The 27,986-nt window shown below is 47.1% G+C and overlaps 1 protein-coding gene across 2 annotated transcripts in view; it reads left to right on the top strand.

Annotated features, from left to right (window-relative positions):
* SCNN1B (sodium channel epithelial 1 subunit beta) overlaps positions 1 to 27,986 on the top strand; it is a 77,105-nt gene that overhangs the window by 5,959 nt on the left and 43,160 nt on the right. Inside the window, exon 1 of one of the 2 annotated variants that reach the window (XM_007198285.2) lies at positions 1,627 to 1,647. The exons of the other annotated variant lie outside the window; for it this stretch is intronic. The gene's annotated coding sequence lies outside the window, so the exon portion shown is untranslated. Of the gene's footprint in view, positions 1 to 1,626; positions 1,648 to 27,986 lie in introns of those variants that run through there. 2 annotated transcript variants of the gene reach the window in all.

Raw genomic sequence — 27,986 nt, 5'->3', positions numbered from 1 at the left:
CAATTAGCTGGGTGGGAAAAGTGAAAGTGTAATTGCTGGTAAGCCAAGGCTACTTTAATTTTTATTTTGTGGAACAGATTTAACTCCTTTGATGTAAGACACAGGCAGGAAAGGCTGGGAGCGGGGCTGGTATGGCATCTTGCAACTCCAATTATGACATTTCAATTCACAGTCTTTGTAAGACAATTATGTTTCAACCTGAATCTTGACATTAAAGTATATCTTTACCAAAAAAAGGGTTAAAATGGTAAATTTTATGTTGTATATTTTGCCACAGTGAAAATATTTAGGGATGACAAAGAAACAAGTAGGGGCTTTGATATCAGATTGCTTGGGTTCTAGTCCTTGATTCCATCACTTCTTAGCTGTGTATACTTGATTAAGTGTGTGTACTTCTTTAAAGCCTCAGTTTTCCCACCTACAAAATGGGGTTGTCAGAGAGTACCTGCAAGGAATCCTGCAAGAACTAGATGACTTTATCTATACAGAGTGCTTGCTCTGCATCTCTGGAACAGCTGTAGGAGTTCAGGTTTAAGAGGATAGGGAGGCTAGAATCAGCTACTGGACCAAATATTAAGACCAGCAGATTCAGGTGGAGTGAGTTTATATACAGGGAGTTTATAAAAGAACCATCTATATTTTTATATCACTTTGTATTTGCAAAAAAAAAAAAAAAATTTAATGCATTTCCATAATGTAAAATCACAGAATGTCGAGTCAGACAAAATCATCTTGGCTGGTGGGAATCCACCAAAGATGCAGCAATTCTAAACCTGTGGCCTCCTAACCTACAGAGATCCGAATCCTGACTCTGTCACTTATTAGCTGTGTCACCTCAGGCAAGTTACTTAACCTCTCTGTTTCACTTTTCTCTTATGCAAACTGGAGGTGATAATAATTCTCACCCCATTAGGGATGTTATGAGGATTAAAGGTGTCAAGTGCTTAGAGTATTGCCTGGCCCACAGTAAGTCCTAAGTAATTGTTAAGAAAATAAATAAACTTGAAATAAGCCTGAAAGTCTTAGCAATTTTGTTTTTAAAAGAGGAATTTATTTTTTACACTAAGGAAACAATATCCTAGCAAAGATACAGTCAGGGGGCTGAGATGAATCTGGAGGACTTCCCTGGGATGGGTTGGGGAGGCCAAGATAAGGTAAGAGGAGGCCAGCTGATGAGGGATGAGACAGTAAGAGCCTCCGAGGGGTTCAGGGATTTTCCCAAGAGGCCTCACAGTGATAACAACAGAGCCCAGATTCAGCCCCGACTTTCTCCTTCTCCCCAGTGTCTTGAAGATCAGGGGCCCTTTCCTTGCAGACCTCTGGGACAACCCAGGTAGCTTTGCTTCCTCTTGGCGTGCCGGGGAACTCACTCCCAAGCTGAGGCCTGGAAGGAGGGCTAAGACCTGGGAAGCCTGGCACACCCTCCTTCAGGAGCCGCACCTGCACGCCGGCTCCATCAAGGACCTTAAGTGGGAGCCGGATTGCAACCTCCCAAAACAAGCTGATTCCTGAAATTCCACTCTCACCTGTCTGTGTGTGGAGTTTGTTGATTTTCCTGGTTGAGAGGCGCCCCCTCCCACCACCCCAGGAGGGATCACCTTTGTCCTTTCTCAGCGGTTTGCACCACAGTGAGAAGGAGTTTGGCTGGTAAGCGAGACCTTCGGGGTCTGAGGCTGAAGGTCGGGGTGGACCGGGAGGCAGCCTTTGAAGGGCTGTTTAGAGATTGGGGAGGGTGGAATGTAAAATGTTTAGACGTGTGCTTGGCACGGGCTGGGTGCTCCCAAGTGGAAGGAGGGGCATTTACTGGGCCTGGGGGTCCTGGTTTACTGCAGACTGCCTGGGGAGACTGCGCCTGTCCTCAGAGCATTGCTGCCACGCCCTAAGTGTTGAAATCCCCCAGACGCCTTAATTGTCTTCTTTGGACAGTCAGTTGATGTAACGGTTAAAGGTTTGGGAGTTAAACAGGCTGGAGTTGGAGCTTAGCTCTGTGTGACCTTGCGCAAGACGCTTAACCTCTGAGCCCCAACCCTGGCCTGTGGATTGCGGACAATAGGACCTCCTGCAGGGTCGTAAGTAAGCAAGCACAGCACCTTAGCAGCAGGTAATTGACCTCCATTCACTGGCCCCACCCTTCTTACTGCTCTGATTAACTCCAGAAATGCTGTTCTAGCCCTGCTTCAAGAAGGGATGAGGGTGGGGCAGTGGGAGGAGAGTCCTGGGCTGAAAAGACCGAGACACCTGCAGAATTCAGGGAAAGTTGAAAGATCAGAATCGGCCTGGGCGTGTGTGTCCTGGGAGGGGTGGTATTCACGCGCAGGGTCGACTGGTTGGTTGCAGCCTGCTGGCTGGTGGAGCAGGAGCCGGTCTGGGCCTCACCCTCCCTGACCCCTCTGACACCAGATGACAGTGGGTGGCAGCCTGGCCATGGGATGACCCACCCACTGGGCAGATCTCCCCCATAGAAGAAAGAACCTGGCAGAGCAAGGCGGGGGCAGGGGGGGGCATCAGACACATTTCCCAGCCTTTGGGAATATTCAGGGAGTGTCTCCTGAAGGCTACAACACTAGTTCGCAGGGATTTAAACTTCTAGGGGCCAGATTTTGTCTGTTTTGTTTATTGCTTAGCTGCTGCAGCCCCAGCTCCCAGTAGACACTCCATGAATATTGGTTGAGTGAATGAATGACAGGTGGCTGGATGATTGCCAGTGATGGACTAGGTCCTGGAGATACAGGGTGGAGCAAGTCACATGTCTCAGCCCCCAGGAGACTCCTTGACCCTCACCCGAGACCCCCTCTCCATCCTCACTCCCACTCCTGAACTCCCACTGTGGCCCACCAGTGGCTGGGCCTGAGATGGGTGGAGCTGTGTTCCTGTTGGATCTTAGGATCTAATTGGCTAAAAACTCCCTGCAGTCAGACGGCTCCAAAACTCATCTCAGTCACTGGAGAAGGTGCGGCCACTCTGTCTGGGAACCACGTTGTTTTGCTTGCCTTGTGCACAGGGATGAACTGACTTCAGTTTCTCTCAACACAAGATATAGTTCGTCAGAGAAATGTTGATGGGGCCCATGTGGCTTTCTCCTCTGTAATAACAATAGGCAGCATTTTAAAATATACACTACATGCCGGGCACAAGCGTTACATCATAGAATTCGTTCAGCGACCATAAAGGTACAGACACTCTCCCTCACTTGACCTTTGGAGAGACTTGTGGGATCTCATCGTATTATTCCAACAGTCCAGTGAAACAGGTGATGTAATTGTCTGCATTTTGCAGATAAGAGAGCAGGCTCAGAGAGGTTAAGTAGCTTGCCCAAGGTCACACGGAGCTAGCAAATGGTGGGCCTGGGATTCGAGCTCAAGCAGTCTGACCACAGAGCTCACCCTGCCTCTCCTCAGCTTCCAGATGAGTGTGGAGGAGGAATGGAAAGTTTTACTCTGTGACAATGGCTCTCAAAGCCCTTGGTTTGCCAGCAGCTGAGTATAAGGTTTCAGCTGTTCACTCCCCTAGGACCAACCCTGGGTCGCTGTGTGGATGAAGATCCTAATCTCCCCCAACAGAGAAGGGCAGGAGCCCAGCTTGCAAATGGCTGTGATTCTTGGGGCAGCAGCCCCTTCCTGGGCACCAGATTCTCAGCCTCCAAATCTCCCTGGAGGCCTGGATGAAGGCCACCTGAGGTCCAGGAAACCCACCGAGGCCAGGCCTCCCTCCCAGGGACTTAGTTCCAAAGCCAAGCTGGATTTCAGAGGTTGGCAGGAAATGGAGACTTAGCAGGAAGTAGGAGTGACCAACAGAGAAAAACGTTACTCTTTTTTCCCTTTCTTGTCTCTGATTCCTGCCTTTCACCTAGTGTTTGAGGAGGAGGGTGCTTATTGAACACACTGCAGTGCAGTGGAATCCACTCTGGAGGTCTAGGGCATGGAGACCTCAGCTGACCCAGCACTTGTAGAGTGCTAACTATAGAACAGGCACGGTGAGCAGTGTTTTGCCTGAGTTACCTCATGTGGTCTGCACAATAGCTGTATCGGGCAGGTACATCGTGGTCATTACCATCATCATCATCGTCATTATCACCACCTGCCTCGTTATCAGCCCCATCCTCTCATCACTGCTCTCATCATCATCAGCTTCATCTTCATCATTATCACCTTCATCTTCATCATCATCACCACCTCTTCCTCCTCATCACCATCATCCCCATTATTATCATCATCTCCTTCATCACCAGCAGCAACATCATAGTCACCCACATGGCTTCCCAGACCCAAGACCCAATCTGCAGATAGAGAAACAGACTTAGAGGACATGACACATTCCTCCCCTAGAAAGATAAGAATTGGGCTCTAAAGTCTAAAAGACCCAAATCTGATTCCTGGCTCTGACGCTGTTTAACTGTGTGACTTTGGGCAAACAACCTAACCTCTCTGAACCTCTCCAAGCCCTTGTCTGTAAAATGGGGATAATCATAGTTCCTGCCTCATTGGGTTGTGATGAAGGTCACATGAACTGGTGCATGTAAAGTGCTGGCCCAGGGCCTGGCTCAAATCATAAAAGCAAAACAAACACAGGAAAACACACAGGGAAGGACAGCAGTAGTTACGGGGAGAACTGGGAGCATTTGGCTGGGAGTTCCCAGCGGCCCTGGATGCCCAGGGGCAGGTGTTGCCCAGTGTGAGAACGAGCACTGGAGGGCTAGCGCGGGGCAGCTTGGGGGCAGGATGGGAGAGAACAGTCGAGAGCCCTTCTTTCTTTCCAAGGAGGCAGGGTGTGCAGGGATGGGAAGGGGACCTCTCACCTGGAGCAGGGCCAAGAGTTCAGAGCTGGGAGCTGCGGTCAGTCCAGTCTGAGACAGATCAGGGAGCAGGATCTTTTTCCAAGCTGGATGGAGGAGGTTCCAGTAAGAGCCAGCCACTCCCTGCCCCAGACCCAAAGGGCTCCCCACAGCTGCCAGCCTGCACCTCCACCGTCCATGGTGGCGTTTCCTTCTGGGCTGCCCCCCTTTTGGATGACTTGTTTCTGAATAGCAGTTAAGGTGGGCACCCAAGGCCAATCTTGTGCCAGGCAACATGAGTACCTCACCTGCAGCCTCCAGCTCCACAGGCCCAGGGGTGCCGTCCACACAGGGTACATTGTGAATAATGCCCCCTAGAGTTGTGCAGTGCACAGTCATACGAGGCAGCTCTGCTAGCCTCCTTCTTCCTGGAGTGGGTACAGAATCGATCTTGGGTCCCCCAGGTCTGGCTGCAGCTCAAGGCAGAGAAGGTTGATTGGTGTCTGGATGCCAGTTAAGATGCAGAGAGCCCAGGTTTGCTGCCCAAGGCTTGTCCTTGAGAAGGTTGTGTCTGGGCATCGTGTTGACTGGTGATAGTGATGGATTATTGAGAGGCAATATAGCAAATTGGTTATGAGAGCAGCCTCTGGAGTCATGCAGACCTGGGTTCAATTCTGTTCTACTCCTGTCACTCTGTGACTTTAGGAAAAATCACCTGTGCCTCTGTTTCCTCATCTAAAAAATGGGTATATGATAATACACATGGGCATATACTAGTCCTCCCTGTCTTGGGGAGTGAGAAGGAAATGAGGTGATTCGGGTAAAGCTCTAAGGACAGTGCCCACCACATAGCTGAATGGTCACTACATGTTAAGGATCAATGATAGCACCAGCCAGGGAGGTGGGGTTCGGAGTAGCCCACTGGAAGGCAGCTCCCTAAAATCCTGCCAGGGTGATGAAGGATTTAGGGTCTAATCTGAAGTCTTTGGCCCAGAGCCAGACCAAGTCAATACTTGATCGGGCCTTGTCAACATAACCTTTTCATAATCAAGTGCTGCTAAGGTTTCAGAGATTGTGTAGGGGAGATTATGTGCGTAAATACCGGGAAGAAGGACTGCAGTCCAGGCCTCCAGGCCCTCAATTCATTCCTCCAGCCCAGAGGTTGGCAAACTATGGCCCAAAGGCCAAGTTTGTGCAGTCCATGAGCTAAGAATGGTTTTTCTGTGGTTGAAAAAAAAAATCAAGAGAAAAATCATATTCTGTGACATGTAAATTACATGCAGCTTAAAATTCAGTGTTCATAAAGAATTATTAAAACACAGTTGTGCTGGGAATTCCCTGGTGGTCCAGTGGTTAGGACTCCGCGCTTCCACTGCCAGGGGCCCGGGTTCAATCCCTGGTCAGGGAAGTAAGATCCCGCAAGCCGCGCGGCACGGCCAAAGGAAAAGAAAAACTGATTGAGCTACGCTCAGTCATTTAATATTATCTCTGGCTGCTTTCACACTCCCACGGCAGCACTGAATAGCTGCGACAGCTACTCAGTGTAATTGTTCCATTACGCAGACGAATTTGGGAACTTCTGTCCCAGCCCTTCTTGAGTCCCTACTGTGTGCCTCTGGCCATGCCTGGGAGGGCTGTCCCAAGCTCAGAAAGCTTACCCAGAGATGAGGCACCTTTCCTGCCCCAAGGCCTATATGCTTGTGCCCCATAGGCCTGATTTTGTGTGACCTACACGATAATTTTTTTTAATGTTTATTTATTTATTTAGCTGCATTGGGCCTTAGTTGTGGCACACGGGATCTTCGTTGTAGCACGTGGGATCTCTTGTTTCTGCGCGCGGGCTTCTCTCTAGTGGTGGTGCGCAGGCTCCAGGACGCACGGGCTCAGTAGTTGCAGCGTGCAGGCTCTCTAGTTGTGGCACGTGGGCTCTAGAGCACGCGGGCTTGGCTGCCTCGCGGCATTTGGAATCTTGTTTCCCAGCTAGGGATCGAACCGTATTGGAAGGCAGATTCTTAACCACTGGACCGCCAGGGAAGTCCCACACACACAGTAATTTTTATTTTTATTTATTTATTTATTTATTTATTTTTTTTTTTTAAAGATTTATTTTTTTATTGATTAATTGATTGATTGATTGATTGCTATGTTGGGTCTTCGTTTCTGTGCTAGGGCCTTCTCTAGTTGTGGCAAGCGGGGGCCACTCCTCATCACGGTGCGCGGGCCTCTCACCATCGCGGCCCCTCCTGTTGCGGAGCACAGCTCCAGACGCGCAGGCTCAGTAATTGTGGCTCACGGGCCCAGCCGCTCTGCGGCATGTGGGATCTTCCCAGACCAGGGCTCGAACCCGCGTCCCCTGCATTAGCAGGCAGACTCCCAACCACTGCGCCACCAGGGAAGCCCACACACAGTAATTTTTAAATCAGGACATTTAACTTTGGCATCTGGGTTTCCAGATTCTCTTGAAGAATTGGAAGATCTGGCCGTCCTGGGCTCACATTTCCAAAGAGCAATAATCAGCTGGATCTAACCTGGCTTCATTTTTTAACATCACCTGCTTGGTCCCTGGAAGCATTTGAGTTTGAGACCCCTGACTTTATGGCAAGGAACTCTAGGCTAACGCGTCCTAAATTTTAACACGCACACGAGTGCCAGGGGGTCTTGGTAAGTGCAGATTCTGACTCAGTAAGTGAAGTGGGGCCTGAATATTGTGTCTCTAACAAGCTGCTAGGTGATGCTGATTGCCTGGTCCTGGTACTTGAGTAGTAAGGCTATAGGCCTCAAATTTAGCGTGGCCCAGAATCTCCTAGGGGGCTGTGAAAACCCAGGTTAGTTGTTCAAACCCAGAATTTCTGATTCAGGAGGTCTGGAGTGGGGCCTGAGGAGCTGCCTTTCTAACAAGTTCCCAGGTGATGTTGCAGCAGCTGGTCTGGGGCCAGACTTTGAGAACCATTACTCTAGGCTAGGCACTGGTTGACCCATCCATTGGCTTGCACCTAGGCTGGGGGCTCTGAGGTCCCCCAGATGGCAGGATCTTTATTCCCTCTGAGGTCAGGCTCCTTGACACCCAGCTGTCGCCTAGGAAACCAGGTTTTTTGTTTTTTTTTTTTTTGGTTGCGTTGGGTCTTTGTTGCTGCGCACGGGCTTTCTCTAGTTGAGGCGAGTAGGGGCTGCTCTTCGTTGCAGTGCGCGGGCTTCTCATTGCTGTGGCTTCTCTTGTTGCGGAGCACGGGCTCTAGGCACGCGGGCTTCAGAAGTTGTGGCACGCAGGCTCAGTAGTTGTGGCACACGGGCTTAGCTGCTCCGCAGCATGTGGAATTTTCCCAGACCAGGGCTCGAACCCGTGTCCCCTTCATTGGCAGGCGGATTCTTAACCACTGCGCCACCAGGGAAGTCCCAGAAACCAGGTCTTTATTGGCTTCTTCAGTCCCTGTCTCTTTGACCAGACCCAAGCAGTTTCCTCAAGTTCATATCGACGGTTTAAAGATGAAATTGGAGCCCAGACGTGGGAGAATTTTCTGTCCATGCGTTGCACCCCTCCCCCATTCCAAAGGGTTCTGATTCTTGCATCTTAGGATCAAAGACCCCTTCCAAAAAGGTCTCACGTTAGATACCACAGGGGGCCCTGCTCAAGAGGATCTGAGCCCCAGAGATGGAGTCTCAGGTGGGTCTGGGCCTGCAGCTCCAGGCCTGAAAGCCACAGGGCAGGAGGGGAGAGGCCACACCCGCAGATCCTGTGGCTGCTGCAGCCTCAGGGACGGGGCAGGGCCCTCTGGCAGGTCAGGCCGGGCCCAGCGCCATCCGCCACAACTGCCTTGAGCAAGAATGACCACCTGGGCCAGGACCGGTTCCCCGGAGTCCTTGAAATTGAGAGGGCCGGCAGCGGATCTGGATGGGTGAGCTCGAGGAGATCAGAGATTACAAATTGTTTCATTCTCTTCCTGGACACTGAGGGCAGGGACTCGCTGCCTCATGGGGGCTCTCTGTTGGCTCCAGAAGCCAGAAGCCCCTGCCCACTGTCTGGCTCAGGCAGGGCCTGCAAGTCCTACATGACAGGATGGCACGTGGGACCTGGCCCCGGCAGGAGGCAGGTGTACTGGGGCGGCTGGGCCAGCCCTTTACAGACCCAGCTCTCCCCTCACCCGCTGGGTGACCTTGGGCAGCCAGCTGTCCTGTGGAGGCAGTGGTTCCTTATAGGACTAACTAACTTGAAAACGAAATGAGATGACGTGGACAAAGTGCCATGACAGTTCCTGGCGCACGTTAGGTGCTCCACAAACTGCAGCTGCTGTTATCAGCATAATAATAGACATTAATTATTAATTGTGATGATTTAGTTACATAAAAGCTCCACCACAGCCTCCCTCCCATCCTCTTGCAGCCTGGCAGACAGAACAGCGTGCTTATGCTTATAAAAGCACCTCTTTGGCAGCAACTGGACTCATTTTGATATTCAGCTCATATTTAAGTGCCTACCGTGAGCCGGCCACAGTTCTAGGTCAGCGCCATCCAACATAAATATAACACAAGCCACAAACAGGAACCACATAAGCAACGTAAAGTTTTCTAATAGCCACCCTGAAAAAAAAAAAGTAAAAAGAAAAAAAGAAACAGGTGAAATTCATTTTAGTACTGTAATATATTTTATGGAACCCATATATTCAAAATGTTATCACTTGAACAAGTAGTCAGTATTAACAATTATTGATGAGGGCTTCCCTGGTGGCGCAGTGGTTGAGAATCCGCCTGCCAATGCAGGGGACGCGGGTTCGAGCCCTGGTCTGGGAAGATCCCACATGCCGCAGAGCAACTGGGCCCGTGAGCCACAATTACTGAGCCTGCGCGTCTGGAGCCTGTGCTCCGCAACAAGAGAGGCCGCGATAGTGAGAGGCCCGCGCACCGCGATGAAGAGTGGCCCCCGCTCGCCGCAACTAGAGAAAGCCCTCGCACGGAAACGAAGACCCAACACAGCCATAAATTAAAATAAATAAATAAATAAATAAATAATTTAAAAAGATTATTGATGAGATTTTTTAATGTTCAACATGTCTTTTTAAAGTTTTTAGTTGTGGTAAAACACACAGAACATAAAATTTACCATTTTAACCATTTCTAAGTGTACAGTCAGTAGTGTTAAGTACATTCACATTGTTGTGCAATTCATCTCCCAAACTCTTTTCATCTTGCAAAATATTCGTATTTTATGTCTCTCTTTTTCTGTACGATTTCTCACGGAAAGGACACCGCAGTTCGATGACGCTTCCGGTGCCCAGCGGTCGCCCCGTGTGGGCTGTGGCTCCTGTGTTGGCTGGAGCAGCGAAGCGAGAGGCCCAGTGACGCCGCAGGGAGGTTCAAATCCCAGCGGAGGGAGACAGGCAGCAAACGAAGAGATTAGACAGTTTCTGATGGTGTTGGCTTCTGTGGAGAGAATAAACAGGGCTGTGGGGTCCTGGGGGTCAGGGTGGGCCTCTCTGACAGGTGGCATTAGAGCTGAGGCCTCAAAGAAGAAGCAGCTCTATGAAGATCTAGGGCAATTGTCCCCAACCCTGCCTGTGCATCGGACTTTGTGCAGGAGTTAAAAACATATATATACAGATACCGTGACCTGGGGAGTCAGAGCTGCTATGCATGAGGCCCTGGCCTGTGGGTTTTTTAAGAGCTTCCCGAGTCATCCTGATGCTGGGCCGGGAGGGCTGTGGAAGCTGCTGGGGATGGGTGATTCCAAGGGAACAGCAGGTGCAAAGGAGAGGTGGCAAGATCTTGGCAAATCGGAAGAGCAGAAAAGAGGAAGGGTGAGAGGGTAGGAGGTGAGTCTGGAGGGGGGCAAGGGCCAGACCTCACTGCCTCTCCAGGCCATGGTAAGGAATTTGGGTTTTATTCTGAGTGTGACCGGAAGCCATTGCTGGACTCACTGCAGGAAAACTGCAAGGCCTTTTTGTCAAAAGCTTGGACACTCACTCTTCGTCTCTGCCTGAGTTTTTTTGTCTGTTTGTTTTTTTAATTTTAATTTTAATTTATTTATTTTTGGCTGCGTTGGGTCTTCGTTGCTGTGCGTGGGCTTACTCCAGTTGTGGCGAGCGGGGGCTACTCTTTGTTGCGGTGCGCAGGCTTGTCCTTGCGATGGCTTCTCTTGTTGCAGAGCATGGGCTCTAGGTGTGCGGGCTTCAGTAGTTGTGGCACACGGGCTCAGTAGTTGTGGCTCGTGGGCTCTAGAGTGCAGGCTCAGTAGTTGTGGCGCACGGGCTTAGTTGCTCCACAGCATGTGGGATCTTCCCAGACCAGGGCTTGAACCTGTGTCCCCTGCATTGGCAGGTGGATTCTTAACCACTGTGCCACCAGGGAAGCCCCTCTGCCTAAGTTTAAAAAAAAAAAAAATTTAAGGTGCCACTTGTTGCCTTTAAACTGGTAATGAGGAGGGACTTGCAAGGCAGGAGTGTATTTTCATGGAAGGTTATGGCATCCTTTGGTTGGGGGAAAAAAGAATAGATTCACCCCTAAACTAAAATCATTCCTACTTGGGGGCAGGGGATAGACTTACTGACCCCATCGTCCCGATCCTGGAGTTGGGAGAGCCCTTCAGCCTGCTCTCTCCTCACCCCCACTCACCCTCATGCCTACCAGTTCCTTTTCTCTTACAGCTTTTACTAGTCTGCTAGGGCTGCTAGAACAGCTACTACAGACTGGATGGCTTAAGCAACAAAAATGTATTTTCTCACAGTTTTGGAGGCTGGCAGTCCAAGATCAAGGTGTTGGTTGAGCTGGTTTTGCAGAAGCCTCTCTCCTTGGTGTGCAGACGCCTCTCTCCTTGGTGTGCAGATAGCCGCCTTCTCACCGCGTCTTCACATGGCCTTTCTTCTGTGCCTGCCCATCCCTGGTGTCTCTTTGGGTGTCCAAATGACCTCTTCTTATAAGAATGCTGGTCAGATTGGATTAGGCCACCCTATGGGCTTCATTTTTTCACTTAATCACCTCTTTAAAGACCCTGTCTCCAAATACAACCACATTCTGAGGTACTGGATATTATAGCTTTAACATATGAATTGGGGAGGGAGGGATGCAATTCAACCCATCAACAGCTCAAAGTGGCAGGTGGATGGAGGGAAACCAGGTGCTTCCCCCCGCCTCTCCCCCCACCCCCGACACCTCCTCCCTACACCTATAAGCAGTAGCAATAATTGGAATGTTTAGGTGAAGGGCACCTTCCAGTTAGGAAGGTTTCCAGCCATAAACAATTCTTGCAGCCACACCGAGGCATAGCAGCTGAATGTCAGCCCTACCCCCCAGCTCTGAAGTCCAGACATATTTATTGAGCAACTATCACGTGCAAAGTTCCAAGTTCAAACATTGGGGAATCTGACTAGGGCCCTCATCACCCAGTCGGATAGATTAGAAAGGGACATGAATAGCCATGATACAAGGCAGATGGGAACAAATCAAACAGGAACGGGTGGTCCACAGAAAATCTTATGGGACTAAGGAGGAGGGAAGATGACGTCCATTCAGTGAGGACTGGGAAACTTCGTGGAAGAGGTGGCATTGGAGTTGGGCCTGGGGCAAAGGCACTCCAGGAGAGAAACAGCATGAGTAAAAGCAACCTGGTGGGAATGTCCGGAGTATCCATGGGCTCCAGCGAGTGGTCCATTGGACATGGTATGAGAAGCACAGAAACTGCTCCAGGCACTGGTCTCTCTGTGTGCCAGACGCTGTGCCGGGTCCTTCACATTTACAATTGACTCTTCACACCAACCCAGTGAAGGAGGGACTATTTTCCCCTCTTTTTACAGATTGGAAAACCAGGGCACAGAGAGGGTAGGTCAATTCCACACAGTCACACAGCGAGTAAGTGACAGAGCTGGGATTCGAACCCAGCTTCTTAACCATCACCCATTTTGAAGGGAATAAAAGGAGACTTGGAGGTTGGGGCCATACTGTAAGGCCTTTATTCGCAGACACTGGGAGCTGTTGAAAGTTTCTGACAGGCATGGGACAGGTGACAGCTGAGCCTCCGGGAAGCGCCGTCCAAAAACCAAATCATTCGTTTAGTCCAAAGCCAAATAATGCATTTACTGAGCTGGGAAACCCCCCTTCCAGCACCTGTCCTTTCTAAAGCAGCCTTGCAAGTAAGTATGTAAGCTTAGTGGCCACCTACATGTTGTCATCTTTCTTTCCCCTAATAATGGTAATACTAGCCAACATTTGTTCAACGCTATGCCAAGTGCTTCATATGCATTATCTCATTTTAATCCTCACTGAAAACAAAACAAAACAAAACAAAAGCCCAGGGCTTCCCTGGTGGTGCAGTGGTTAAGAATCCTCCTGCCAATGCAGGGGACACGGGTTTGAGCCCTGGTCCGGGAAGATCCCACATGCCGTGGAGCAACTAAGCCTGTGCGCCACAACTACTGAGCCTGTGCTCTAGAGCCCGCGAGCCACAACTACTGAAGCCTGCACGCCTAGAACCCGTGCTCCGCAACACAAGAAGCCACTGCAATGAGAAGCCCACGCACCGCAGTGAAGAGTAGCCGCCACTCGCCACAACTAGAGAAAGCCTGCGTGCAGCAACGAAGACCCAACGCAGCCAAATATAAATAAATTAAATAAATTAATTTAAAAAAAAAAAAGCCAAGGGAGGGAGGTGCTATTGTTGGCCCCATTGACAGATAAGACAGCTGAGGCTCAGAGAGGTGATGTGATGGGTCCAAGACTCCACCCAAATCTGTCTGACTCCAAAGCTCTTATTTTTAATGATAATAGAATAATTCATGTTTCCCAGTGAAAAACAGAGAGAGAGAGAGGCTAGACCTACTACGTGAGCCTCAAAATATTACCAGGTTGACCTTATTTTTCTGACTCTAGTCAGGGACACTGCATTTTATTCCCAGTACAATAACCACCGGCCTTCTCCACTTCTACCCGCTCCCCCTGCACCCCTGGCATCTTCCAAGTCTCAGCATATACTCTCCACTGCAAGTTGCCTCCAGCCTTGGCAGGGAGAGAGTAGGGAGCATATGAAATTGACCACATTCTTCCCTGCCAGCTGTCGACACATACCAGCCACCCTGGGCAAGTGGCCACTTGCATGGTTGGGTAGGGGCAAAGCCGTGGGCTTGTGTGCACGCCATTGGCATCCCCGAATCCCAAAGTCATCTGTCCATCAGGACGCGATGACTCTGCTCCTGGCACCGGGCCTGGTGGGCAAGGTGTTTTCCCATGTAATTGTGATTGTACAGGATATAGCCTGGTGTAGCCAAGTCCTCGGCAATAAGGAAGCAAACACAGCATTAAGACTCTGTCAACAAGGTTTTGGAAGACAGGAATCATCCAAGAAATACAAGTTCTGATGCCGCCACCTTCTCTGAAATCCACCTTGGGCTCACCTGTCCCCAAGAGGAAAAGAAAGGTCCTCCTGCGTAAATTATGGAAAGAATTGCCGGGCTACTGGAGACCCCAGCAGATTTTCCTAGTTGATTGAATACCTCTCCCTTTTGTTTGGTTTGGGGTTTTTTTTTTTAATTTTTTTAAAAAACTGTAAAAGTAACAGAAATGTTTGGAAAATAGTTACAAATATTAGAACACAAGCTAAAGTATACATCCAATCTGAACTTCTCTGACAAGGCCCATTTCTGCCAAACAGTAGACACTTAATCCCAGCCAATCCAGCATCTTCCCTGTTCCTTTCCCCAGAATTTCCCCTAAATTCTAGGAAGACTGCATTTAAACAAATTCTTCTATAATTCCCATTGCCCTAACATTTTTCCTGACCATAGATTTTTCCATAAAGCTATAATCTCACTTTTATCACCTAACATTCTATCATAAGCTTTTTCCATGTTGCTATAAAAAATCATTTTCTCATTTATTATTTTTTATTATACAAGCAATATATGTTCATTGTAGGAATGTTCCAAAACACAGATAAACTAAAAATAATTTTTTAAAAATAAGCCAAGATCCTTCACCCAAACATAATTACTATAAACATTCTGGTTAATTTCACCCACTTCTTTTTTCCCTATGCACATAGATACCTAGAAATTCATAGTTTTTTGTTTTTTTTTTAAATTTATTAATTTATTTATTTATGGCTGTGTTGGGTTTTCGTTTCTGTGCCAGGGCTTTCTCTAGTTGCGGCAAGTGGGGGCCACTCTTCATCGCGGTGCACGGGCCTCTCGCTATTGCGGCCTCTCTTGTTGTGGAGCACAGGCTCCAGACACACAGGCTCAGCAGTTGTGGCTCACGGGCCTACTTGCTCCGCGGCATGTGGGATCTTCCCAGACCAGGGCTCGAACCCGTGTCCCCTGCATTGGCAGGCAGACCCTCAACCACTGCGCCATCAGGGAAGCCCCATAGTTTTTTTAAAAACAAAAATAATTAACCATTCTTCCCCAATATTCCATCGTGTGCTTCTATCATAGTTTGTCTCATCCTTCTGCTCCTGTTGTACATTTATATTTTCTTGCCACGAGCATCTGTGTTCATGCAAGGAAGCCAAGCAGTGAGGGATTAATCGCCGCAAGGTGTGGTCACCTTTCAAACCCACCTGTGGTACTTGGTCACCAGGTGGACAAGGAAATGACAAACCCGGAGTACTCTGGCCTCATGACAAGATGGGTCCTCCAGGGTTTAGCATACTGGCCAAAGCCCAGATGCACGTATGTTCCTCCTTTAAAGGCCATACAAAAAGAACATGTTCTTCTGGCAGCTGTGGCCCCATCTGATGCCTTGTTCTTCGGGGTCTTCTGGCTGGGGTGGCAGGACGTGTGTCAGGCTACTCCTAGGATGGAGGCTGATATAATCCTAGACCCAGGAGCAGAGAAACCTACAGAACGGGTTTCGTAAGAACCCCGATGTGCACAGCAGCTCGGGGCCAAGGGGTCAGCATGGCAGGTTGTTTCTGAGTTGCAAGTACCAAGGTATTTTATCTAATCTGGTGAGTTTATGAGACAAGGGAAGATCTTTGCTGAATCTGTTTCCCTGTAGTGTGGCCTGTGGAGATGGTTTTTAGATGGTGAGCAAATGTCTTTCATCTCATTAGTAATTATTTATGTTGAGGTGTATTAGAAAACATATATAATTAGTAACATCAGGACTGTGATTTTGTGGACATTCTTGCTTAGGACAAAGCTAAAGTAGGTGTTTAAGTGATAACAAGAGTGAGTCAATATAAAGAAAGATATTAAGTTGATGAAAGTGTAATTGGTACCCAGATGCAGCCCAAATCATGAAGGCAGCACTAAAGGTTGGCCCTTGTACATCAGACAGTTAGTCCCAGAGAACAGAAAGACGGCCAGCATTTTCAGCTCCAGTCTTGGACCCCCCTTTGCCACAGAGGCCTCTGACCTCAGAGGCAGCTTCTTGGAGCTTCTTCACCATTCCAGTATGAGTTGGATTAAGAACCCAGAAGGTGCTGGAAACAAGCAGTCAGCGCAGACGCATCATCTGAGTTCCTAAAACCTGGAAGCTGGTCTGATCCGGTCACTTTTGAACATAGAAGTCCTGTCCTGCAAGATTGTGGTAAATGCCTCTGAATTGTGGGCTCTGGTTTTGTCATTCATGCCATGACTTGAGCATTTATTTTTGAAGTGAGATTTTTAAATAGATTTGTGTATTGAGATTTTCTTTATACGTTGGATTATCATGTTGGCATATGAAGGGATCCAAGGCATCTCCCAACTATTGTTGATGATCCTATTTATGTATGTGTGAGTCTTTAAAAAAAAAAATAGAGCGGTTTTAGGATTTTGACTCTAAGCTCTTGGCTGGGGCTGGTAAATGTGACACTTAGGAAGTGGGTGATGGCTCATCACCAGGAAAGGGGTCCCCAGGTCTGTGCCCTCAGGATGTACCAAAGCTCAAGGAAAAGTGTAGACCGAGGTTCCTCATCCTTGTGGTCATTTTCTTTTGTGATCTTTATTTCTTTCACTATCAAAAAAATGAGCTCCCATTGTCATTGGCATATTACTACCTAAGAGTTGAATGGCATTTGTCTGGTTGGCATCCACGTTGCAAACATTTATTTAACTGTTCCATTCATTTTAAATGCTGCAGTTTTCTTTTTGTATTTGGAAAACAATAATTTTTTTTCACTTGCATAGGCCCTTGAATAAAAGCTATTAGGTGCTGAGGCGCGTATATTGCTGCAAACCAGGCATTGTTCTAATCACCCTCAGAGGTAGGTGTAATACTGTCCCCAGTATTCAGATGAGGAAATGAAGGTACAGAGGCACCTTGTAGCTTGCCCAACGTTGCACAGCACACCTGGATTCAAACTCAAAGCTCGGCTTTAGCACTTAAGTCCTGAGCTGTTCCCCTATACAGGGAGTTGTGGGTACGCCTTTACTGAAAACTATCTTTATTGAATTTTTTCCTGGGGAAATTCATCCCCACATTCCAGCCAATGCATGGGAGAGTCTTCTTTTGAAAATATGGCCCAGCTGAGCCAAATGTTGGCGACTGTGGCTCTGGGAAGAAGCTGATGGTTGACAGGACCTCCCCTTCTAGCCCATACGACGCCTTCGAGCAAATTAGAAAAAGGTGCCTCTCTGCCCGGAGCAGCCCTTGGGGGCTCACAACTGGGCACGCGGAGCATGGGCTGGACTTCGGTAACTCTCCCCCATCCTCCAACCTGAACAGACTGAACCTGTATAACTCCTCCCAGTCCCCCGATGGTTAGGGAGAAAAGCAGGTACAAGCAGCCATTCCTGGGGCCTAGATGCCTCGTTTCCATCAGGGACATCAGTCCACCATGAAGCACTGAAAAAGCGTTTCCTCCCAAATGCCTCTCTCTTTCGGATTCTGCAACCTGCTTTTTGTGTAGTCCCTGAGGGGCGAGGGTGTGTGGCGTGCTGAGCTCTGAGCAATGGGATCTCTTGTGCTCCATGGAGCTGGCTGGGGCCGGGGTCGGGGTGGAGGGTTGCGGGGAGGTCTCCCATCATGGCTTCACATCTGGAGACTAGACCAGGTTTTCTAAGAACGCTGGTGCCTGCTTCCTGCAAGGTGTGGCCAGTGTTCTTCGCCAGCTCTGAGCGCTTATCTGACGTGATGACTCATCTTCCATCCCAGGACCAGCCAGACTGGCACAGCAGGGCCGCTTGGAACAGGCAGGTGGGCAGGATGGAGCCTGACGTGGGGTTGGGGTGAAGATGACAACGGCCTCTGCCCATACGCTTTGCCCCATGCTGGCTCCGTCAGGGTCACCACTCTGTCCCTATTCCTCCTGGGCCGTGTCCAGTGCCTGACGGGCTCCCTTCCTTTCCCAACACCCCAGATCACGAAGTGCATGTCCTAAGTGGCCTCTCCCGGAAAGACAGTTTCATTTTGCTTGGGGACAAAGAGAGAGTGCTAGCACCTGAGTCACTGCAGGATGTTCCAGGTTTTTAAAGAAGGTGCAGGGAGGGAGGTACATGGGGTGGGGTCCCCTGCCCCTCAGCTTGACACAGCAGGGCTTCAGCAGGGACCCGTGCCACTTCTTTCCCAGGATAGCTTAGAGTTGGCACAGGAGGAAGGGATCCTGTATTCCAGTTCTGGGTTCTGCCTTGCCACCTGCATCTTTGTGGGTTGGCCATGGCCGTGCAGAGGGATGGGATGAATCTACACCGCCACAGGTGTGGGTTAAGGGCTTTAGAGGGTAACCCACAAGGCCAAAGTCAGACACACAGTCATGTTTTTGTTTTTGTTTTTGTTTTTTAATTCATTAATTTTTTTTGGCTGTGTTGGGTCTTCGTTTCTGTGCAAGGGCTTTCTCTAGTTGTGGCAAGCGGGGGCCACTCTTCATCGCGGTGCGCGGGCCTCTCACTATCGCGGCCTCTCTTGCGGAGCACAGGCTCCAGACGCGCAGGCTCAGTAATTGTGGCTCACGGGCCTAGTTGCTCCGCGGCATGTGGGATCTTCCCAGGCCAGGGCTCGAACCCGTGTCCCCTGCATTGGCAGGCAGATTCTCAACCACTGCGCCACCAGGGAAGCCCGCAGAGATGTTTTTGATCCCCCAGGTTTCCCATCATCCCGCAGACAGACATGCCAGGGCTAGGGTATGAAGAGGTGAGGGCTCTATGTTGGGGAGGGACCCTCAGCTCCATGGGTCTTCTTTCATATGGAACAAGCGTAGAAAGTCTTTCATATGGAACAAGCGTAGAAAGTGCTCTTGTCAGTGGCCAGTATACATGGTCTGTGTATACGGGCTGCATACACAGCTGCTGATGCCAGGCAGCCTGGGATTAGGTACAGCTGTTTATAGGAATTGTCTGGGAAAGCCAGTTGCCAGCCATGGGGACTTTGGGGACCACTAGAGACCTTGGGGATCATGGGATTTCCCTGTCAGGGAAGGACTCAGTCCCACAGGAAGCAGAGCCTGGGTGCCACTTCTCCAGCTGGCCATTTTGCCACAAATGACAGTCCCCAAAACTCAGGCTGAATACTCTGGTTAATTTTGAATAATTCTTCTCGTTGCATAAAATAATAATAATAATAGCATCTATCACTTATCAAGACTACTACGTGCAGGCACTGTGCAAAGTGCTTCCCACTCATTATCTCATTGAATCCTGACAACAACCTAGAAGGCACAGCTACTATTGTCCCCACTTTGCAGATGAGAAAATTAAGACCCCTAAAGGCCAACCCCTTGTTGTCATGAATTGAGCCCCTCCCCACTGGAGGAAACAACGGAGCCAGACCCTAACTGGGGACTGACTCCCAGGCCCTCCCCTGTCTGACCCTGATGAGAATGTAAGTCCCTTCTGGGTCCTTAACGTCGCGTGTTTGGTGGCCTGTCAAAGCCCCAGGATGTGCTTGTCTGTGCTGTGTGTGGGAATCCCTCGTTGCCCTGGGAGGGTGCTCCCTGCCCTGTAGGATCAGAGGGTGACTCCGCCATCACCCCTCCGTGGAGCGAAATAGTGGGACACCTGCGGCATCCCCCATACCACCCCCGGACCCCACCCCCAAGGCGTGGGGCAGTGACCCCAAAGGACATCTCCACAGGGCGCGGAGTGTGGTCACTGCCTCGACACCATAGAGGAGGAGGAGGGTGAGGACTCGGACGTGACCTCGGCAGTACAGAGCCACGCATTCTTAGCATTTCGGGGCTAGAATGAACATGAAAGCGCTTCTAAACCAGTGCTTTCCAACCTCTCACGTCATGGAAGAGAGAGAATGGGCATGTTTGTATCAAGCATTAAGGTGAAGGGGCAAGACGGCTTGTGCCTGCCAGCGATGGGGGGGCGGGTGCTCCTGCTGCCCCAGCCCGCGCCTGCCACCCAAAGGCCAAGGGCACCAACGCCTCAGCTCACCTGAAGCACTGACTCCGGCACACCTGTCGGGACTGCTCTTCCTTGCTTTGCTCCCATAGCTCTCGTGGAGAGCAGTTGGCACCTATCCACCCTCCAGCAGCCTCTTCATTCTGGGCACTGAGGTGGTTTCTAGTTTGAGAGTATTACAGTGTTGCAGTCACCATCCTTCCTGTGTGTACCTGCACACGTGCGCACACATGTGCACACGCTCACGCACACACTCGCGCAAGCACCCATGCACACAGGCACCTAGGGACACATGCCCAAGAAGTGGAACTGTTGGGTCCTGGCTGTCACATTTTAAATGCAATAGGGGGAGTTCCCTGGTCCAGTGATTAGGACTCGGCACTTTCACTGCCAGGGGCCTGGGTTCGATCCCTGGTTAGGGAACTAGGATCCCTCAAGCTGCGCAGTGTGTCCAAAAACTTTTTTTTTAATAAAAAATAAAAAGGGACTTCCCTGGTGGCACAGTGGTTAAGACTCTGTGCTCCCAATGCAGGGGGCCCGGGTTCCATCCCTGGTCAGGGAACTAGATCCCATATGCATGCCACAACTAAGGAGCCAGCGAGCTGCAGCTAAGGAGCCCGTGAGCCACAACTAAGAAGCCCGCCTGCCGCAACTAAGACCCGGCGCAACCAAATAAATAAATAAATAAAATATATTTTAAAAATAAATCAATAAATAGTAAATGCAATAGAGACTGCCAAACTACTCTCCAGTGACTGCACCAACTTAAACCCCATTGGCATGTAAAGGTGTGCTTTGTAATACCTGGTATTACAAAACGTTTTCATCTTTGCGAATCGAATGGTTGCCATGCAGATTTTTTTTCCACTTAACTCCAATCAGCATAAATTTTAAAATTGCTTTTTTAAATGTTTTTTTTCTGTCTCCTGGGAGCGTGTAGGCTACACAAAGGCAGGGACTTCTTACTGAGGGTTGCTGGGTGCCTAGAACAGTGCTGAGCACACAGTAGGTGCTTAGTAAATATTTCGTGACTGAATAAATGAATAGATTAAACATTGAAATGGTCCAAAATACAAAAGGTGCCAAAGGAGTAACTCATTTTTAAAAGTCTCCTTTCCTGCCTGTGCCCCTAGCACCCAGTTCCCCTTCCTGAAGGCAGCTTATGTCAGCACTTTGTTGTCTGGCCCCTTGGAGATGGGCTATGCACACACAACTAAATATCTCTATGCTGTTTTCCTTTTTAATGTATTTATTTGTTTATTTATTTTTGCTGCATTGGGTCTTCATTGCTGTGCGTGGGGTTTCTCTAGTTGCGGCGAGCTGAGGCTACTCTTCATTGCGGTGCGCGGGCTTCTCACTGAGGTGGCTTCTCTTGTTGCGGAGCATGAGCTCTAGGGCACATGGGCTTCAGTAGTTGTGGCTCGCAGGCTCTAGAGCGCAGGCTCAGTAGTTGTGGCGCACGGGCTTAGTTGCTCCGCGGCATGTGGGATCTTCCCGGACCAGGGCTCGAACCCGTGTCCCCTGCATCGGGAGGCGGATTCTTAACCACTGTGCCACCAGGGAAGTCCCCCCCTTTTTTTTTTTTTTTAACACAAATGCATACCAGCTTTATATATGGTTTTGCCCTTTCTTATCTCTCACTTAATGATATACCTTGGCAGCACTCTTCATCTCTGAGCAGCTCAACTAAGACCACTGTGTCTCCTCTCCTGGAGGACGGGAGGGAGCCACTTTTTTTTTTTTATTGAAGTATAGTTGACTTACATGATTAAATTAGGTTCAGGTGTACAGCATAGTGATTCAATATTTTTATAGATTATACTCCATATAAAGCTATTATAAAACATTGGCTATATTCCCTGTGCTGCACATCCTTGTATCTTATCTATTTTATACCTAGTAGTTTGTACCTTTTAATCCTCTTACCCTATTCTGCCCCGTCCCCCACCCCCCTGGGAGCCACTTTTTTAAGGTCTTACCAGTCACACTGCATTTGGCTTTATGGGAGGACCCCTGGAGGCCCGGGAACCACAGCCTTGGGCAAAGGAGGTGCATATGTGCACACACAGGAGGTGGAGCCTATTGCTCCCCTGCAGACTTCCCCAGCACCCACCAGATCGGGAGCAAGAGGTCACATGTCCCATCAGGCGTGTCAGTAAGAGGTGGCTGGAAGCCAAGGGACCTGATTTCTGTTTCCAGATCTGCCTGACTCACTGTGACCGTGAGTAAGTGCCTTTGTGCTCTGGTTACCTTCTCTGTGAAATGGGCATAATTTTGGCTACCCGAACTCGCTTGAAAGGCTGACATGAAAACGCAGGAGGAAATGCTTGATAGAGATTGTGTGCTCCAAGTGGGCAGAAAACAATTAACAGAGAATTTCCTCAAGGATCATAAGGAAGATGGTTTTAAATCTTTTGAGAGGAACCCTTTATTCAATCGTAGAGTTATTTTAATATGTCTTAAGAAAAACATGGCTTAGCACATCAAACTTATTCACAGGCATAGTGTTGCTTAGGATGAGGGTGAATTTTTTTTAAGCAAAAAAGACAAGTTCAGATGATGTTATATATTAAGTGAATAATGTTACAAGTGCTATCGGGATTTAGCAAAAATCGTGAAGGTGGTATGCAAATGATTGATGTTTGGGAAACATTGAATTAGCAGGTATTTGGGGGAGCAAATAACGAAATCAAACTTACAAATACTTATTTGAAAACCTATTTTAAGGATTTTTTTCTTATTTAATGCAAATATATAGGACACAGTAAATCAGGTTTTGACAAACTTTTTCTGTAAAGGGCCAGGTGTAGTTAATAGTTAAGGCTTTGTGGGCCACAAACACTGCATATTCTTTTTTTTTTTTCTTTACAACTCTTTGAAAACATAAAAACCATTATTAACCGGAGGGCCACACAAAAACAGGCTGGCTTTTCAACTTTACAGACCCTTGCAGTAAATTAAGGAATTTATTGAACATAATAGCTGCTAGTGCTCCAAATACAGGTACAACAACCTGTGTGGGACCCATTTATTAATGACACATTTATTAATAACATTAATGTTCTACTTACTCCCATTTTTCAGTATTATTATGAACTCATGGATTTTTAATGTATTTAATATGTTTCAATTAATCGCATGCTTTTTAAAAATTTTTTATTTTATTTATTTATATTTTTATACAGCAGGTTCTTTTTTTTTTTTTTTAAAGGGCAGTTTTTAATATGGATACATGGGAGCCATTTTTTTTTAAAGTATTTGTTTATTTATTTATGGCTGTGCTGGGTCTTCGTTTCTGTGCGAGGGCTTTCTCTAGTTGTGGCAAGCGGGGGCCACTCTTCATCGCGGTGCGCGGGCCTCTCACTATCGCGGCCTCTCTTGTTGCGGAGCACAGGCTCCAGACGCGCAGGCTCAGTAATTGTGGCTCACGGGCCCAGTTGCTCCGCGGCATGTGGGATCTTCCCAGACCAGGGCTCGAACCCGTGTCCCCTGCATTATTGGCAGGCAGATTCTCAACCACTGCGCCACCAGGGAAGCCCCTACAGCAGGTTCTTATTAGTCATCCATTTTATACATATTAGTGTATACATGTCAATCCCAATCTCCCAGTTCATCCCACCACCGTGCCCCCACCCGCTTTCCCCCCTTGGTGTCCATACATTTGTTCTCTACATCTGTGTCTCTATTTCTGCCTTGCAAACTGGTTCATCTGTTCCATTTTTCTAGATTCCACATATATGCGTTAATATACGATATTTGTTTTTCTCTTTCTGACTTACTTCACTCTGTAGGACAGTCTCTAGGTCCATCCATGTCTCTGCAAATGACCCAATTTCGTTCCTTTTTATGGCTGAGTAATACTCCATTGTATATAGGTATCACATCTTCTTTATCCATTCATCTGTCGATGGGCATTTAGGTTGCTTCCATGACCTGGCTATTGTAAATAGTGCTGCAATGAACACTGGGGTGCATGTGTCTTTTTGAATTATGGTTTTCTGTGCATATATATGCCCAGGAGTGGGATTGCTGGATCATATGGTAATTCTATTTTTAGCTTTTTAAGGAACCTCCATACTGTTCTCCATAGTGGCTGTATCAATTTGCATTCCCACCAACAGTGCACGAGGGTTCCTTTTTCTCCACACCCTCTCCAGCACTTATTGTTTGTAGATTTTCTGATGATGCCCATTCTAACCGGTATGAGGTGATACCTCATTGTAGTTTTGATTTGCATTTGTCTAATAATTAGTGATGTTGAGCAGCTTTTCATGTGCCTCTTGGCCATCTGTATGTCTTCTTTGGAGAGATGTCTGTTTAGGTCTTCTGCCCTTTTTAATTTATTTATTTATTTTTATTTTTGGCTACGTTGGCTCTTCCTTGCTGCGTGCGTGCTTTCTCCAGTTGCGGCGAGCGGGGGCTACTCTTCGTTGCTGTGCGTGGGCTTCTCATTGTAGTGGCTTCTCTTGTTGCGGAGCATGGGCTCTAGGCACGTGGGCGTCCGTAGTTGTGGCTCGCGGGCCTTAGAGTGCAGGCTCAGTAGTTGTGGTGCACGGGCTTCGTTACTCCGCGGCGTGTGAGAACTTCCCAGAGCAGGGCTTGAACCCTTGTCTCCTGCATTGGGAGGCGGATTCTTAACCACTGTGCCACCAGGGAAGCCCTGCCCATTTTTTGATTGGGTTGTTTGTTTTTTTAATACTGAGCTGCATAAGCTGTTTATATATTTTGGAGATTAATCCTTTGTCCACTGATTCATTTGCAAATATTTTCTCCCATTCTGAGGGTTGTCTTTTCATCTTGTTCATAGTTTCCTTTGCTGTGCAAAAGCTTTTAAGTTTCATAAGGTCCCATTTGTTTATTTTTGTTTTTATTTCCATTACTCTAAGAGGTGGGTCAAAAAAGATCTTGCTGTGATTTATGTCAAGGAGTGTTCTTCCTATGTTTTCTTCTAAGAATTTTATAGTGTCCGGTCTTACATTTAGGTCTTTAATCCATTTTGAGTTTATTTTTGTGTATGGTGTTAGGGAGTGTTCTAATTTCATTCTTTTACATGTAGCTGTCCAGTTTTCCCAGCACCACTTATTGAAGAGACTGTCTTTTCTCCATTGTATTGTATATCCTTGCCTCCTTTGTTGTAGATTAGTTGACCATAGGTGCGTGGGTTTATCTCTGGGCTTTCTATCCTGTTCCATTGATCTATATTTCTGTTTTTGTGCCAGTACCATATTGTCTTGCTTACTGTAGCTTTGTAGTATAGTCTGAAGTCAGGGAGTCTGATTCCTCCAGCTCCGTTTTTCTTTCTCAAGATTGCTTTGGCTATTCAGGGTCTTTTGTGTCTCCATAACAATCTTAAGATTTATTGTTCTAGTTCTGTAAAAAATGCCATTGGTAATTTTTTTTTAAATGATGCTCAAATTGTCCCATCTTTGCCAGTAAGATGGGACAATTTGAGCATCATTTTAACCGACCCAGTAGTCTTTGATAGCTTTCTTTGCTTTCTGGTATGGTAAGAGATCTCAGACTCATCTTGTACATTTCCTGCACCAAAACTCGTATCAGCCATTTTTCTAAGAAGCCCTGGTTCCCTTTAGTCGAGAATGGTATTTAGAGACCAAAATCTAGGTGTCTGGAATGCACACATTTGCATTTATAAGTAGAAATGATGTCGAGGATATGTCCTGGTCCCTGGGGAGGTTCTGACTGCCCCCCCTAAAACTCTCCTTCACCATCTCCAGCCTGGTACAGTGAGCCCCATCAATGGCTCTGACCTGGCTAAGTTTTCAAGAACAAAGAGTCAGTCATGCTCTGGGGCTAACGAGGCAGAAACGTGAAAGATTTTTCAATAACCAGAGTCCAACCCATTTTCAGGTTAACCTTCAATTAACTATAAAAATCCAGCTGCCCAGAACTCTTATTCCCTGATAACCTTGGATAATTGAGGTTTTGCTGCAAAAATAAATACAGGGGATTTTAATGAAAGCATCTGACCTGTAATTTATAGGGGTCACAAAGTCAGATGTCCGCATAAGCCAAGGCAGGAGTTAAAAAATGAGTGAAGTGGGCTGAGTATAAGAAAATAGAGAATGGGGAGAATTGGGGTGAACTGGGGAGCACAGTCTCCATCTAAGGAGGGCAGCCACTAGTCATTTCGAACAGAAACTGCCATGTGGGGACAATTACCAGATCTTTCTGATTTTTCAAAAGTTGAAGAAAATCTAGACTTTTTAAAAATGTGAACTTGCATAATTTTGAGATGGCAGTGGATTTAAGTGTTTTGTTAAAACTTTATTTAGATGTAATTTATTGACAATTAAATACATCCATTTCAAGTATAGCATTTGATGCATTTTTACAAATGCATACATCTAATTAACCACCATCTCACTCAAGACATAGAATATTTGCATCACCTCCAAAAGGTTCCCTTGTGTACCGTTCCAGTCGATCCACTATTCACATCAAGCACAGGAAATCACTGATCTGCTTTCTGTCACTATAGATTAGTTATGTCTTTCCCAGGACTTCATATAAATGAAGTCATATCTTATGTACTTTTTTGTGTCTAGCTTCTTTTACTCAGAATAATGGCTTTTTAAAAAAATATCCATCCATGTTGTTGTATGTATCAATAGTTTGTTCCTTTTATTGCTGAATAGTATTCCATTGTATGGATATGCTACAATTTGTTTATTTACTCACCTGTTGGTGGACACTTGCTTATTTCCAGTTTGGGATTATTAATGAATAAGGTTGCTGTGAGTATATATGTACACACCTTTGTGTGAAAATATGTTTTCAGTTCTCTTGGATAAATAAGAGTGGACCTGAAAGGTCATATAATAAGTACCCATTTAACTTTATGAGAAACTGCCAAACTGTTTTCCAAAGTGACTGTACCATTTTGCATTCCATCCAGTCATGTAGGAGAGTTCTGATTGCCTCACATCTTCGCTAACACTAGATACTGTCAGTCCTTCTAGTGGGTGGGAAATGGTATCTCATTGTGGTTTATATTTGCATTTTCCCAGTGACTAATGAGGGTAGGCGTTTTTTCATGTGCTTATGAGCCATTCATATATCTTCTTTTATGAAGTGTGGTTTTAAATCTTTTGCCCTTCATTGCGGGGGTTGGGTTGTTTGTCTTATTATTGAGTTGCAAGGATTGTTTATGTATTCTGCATACAAATTCTTTGTCAGTCATATTACTACAAGGATTTTCTCCCAGTGACTTGCTCTTTCATTTTCTTAACAGTGTTTTGAAGAGCAGAAGATTTAATTTTAATAAAGGACAAATCTTTTTTTTCCTTTTATTATTCATGATTTTACTGTTCTATCTAAAAGGTCTTTTGCCTACCCCAGGATTGCACAGATTTTTCTCTTATACTTTCTTCTGGATGTTTACAGTTTTAGCTCTTGTGTTTAGGTCCCTGATCCATTTCAAGTTAACTTTGGTATCTAGTGTGAGATAGGAGTTGAGATTCCTTTCTCTTATATGGATATCCATTGTTCCAGCATGTTTTGTTGAAACGACTATCCTTTCTGCATGAATTACCTTGGCACCTTTGTAGGTCTATTTCTGGACTCTATCGTGTCCCATTGATTAATATGTCCATCATCACACCAGTATTACACTGTTCTGATTATTATACTTGATAGTAAGTCTTGATATCAGATAGTATAAATCCTTCAATATTGCTCCTCTTTTTCAAAATTTTTTTTCTTCTATTTTGAGTTTTTTTACTTTTCCATATAATATTTAGAATTAGCTTGTCAATTTCTACACACTGTCTGCTGGGATTTTGATTGAGATTGAATTAACTCTAGAGATTGATTTGAGGTTAATTGACATCTTAACAACATTGAGTCTTCTGATCCAGGAATATGTTATATCTCTTCATTTATTCAGGTTTTCTTTAAATTAAATATATTTTTTTAAAACCACCAAGGCACCAAGACAATTAAATAGG

Source organism: Balaenoptera acutorostrata, chromosome 15 (genome assembly GCF_949987535.1).
Source record: "Balaenoptera acutorostrata chromosome 15, mBalAcu1.1, whole genome shotgun sequence".
In the NCBI taxonomy this organism is placed as follows: domain Eukaryota; kingdom Metazoa; phylum Chordata; class Mammalia; order Artiodactyla; family Balaenopteridae; genus Balaenoptera; species Balaenoptera acutorostrata.
The sequence above is the reverse complement of the archived record's forward strand: the minus strand, read 5'-3'. Positions and strand labels throughout refer to the sequence as shown.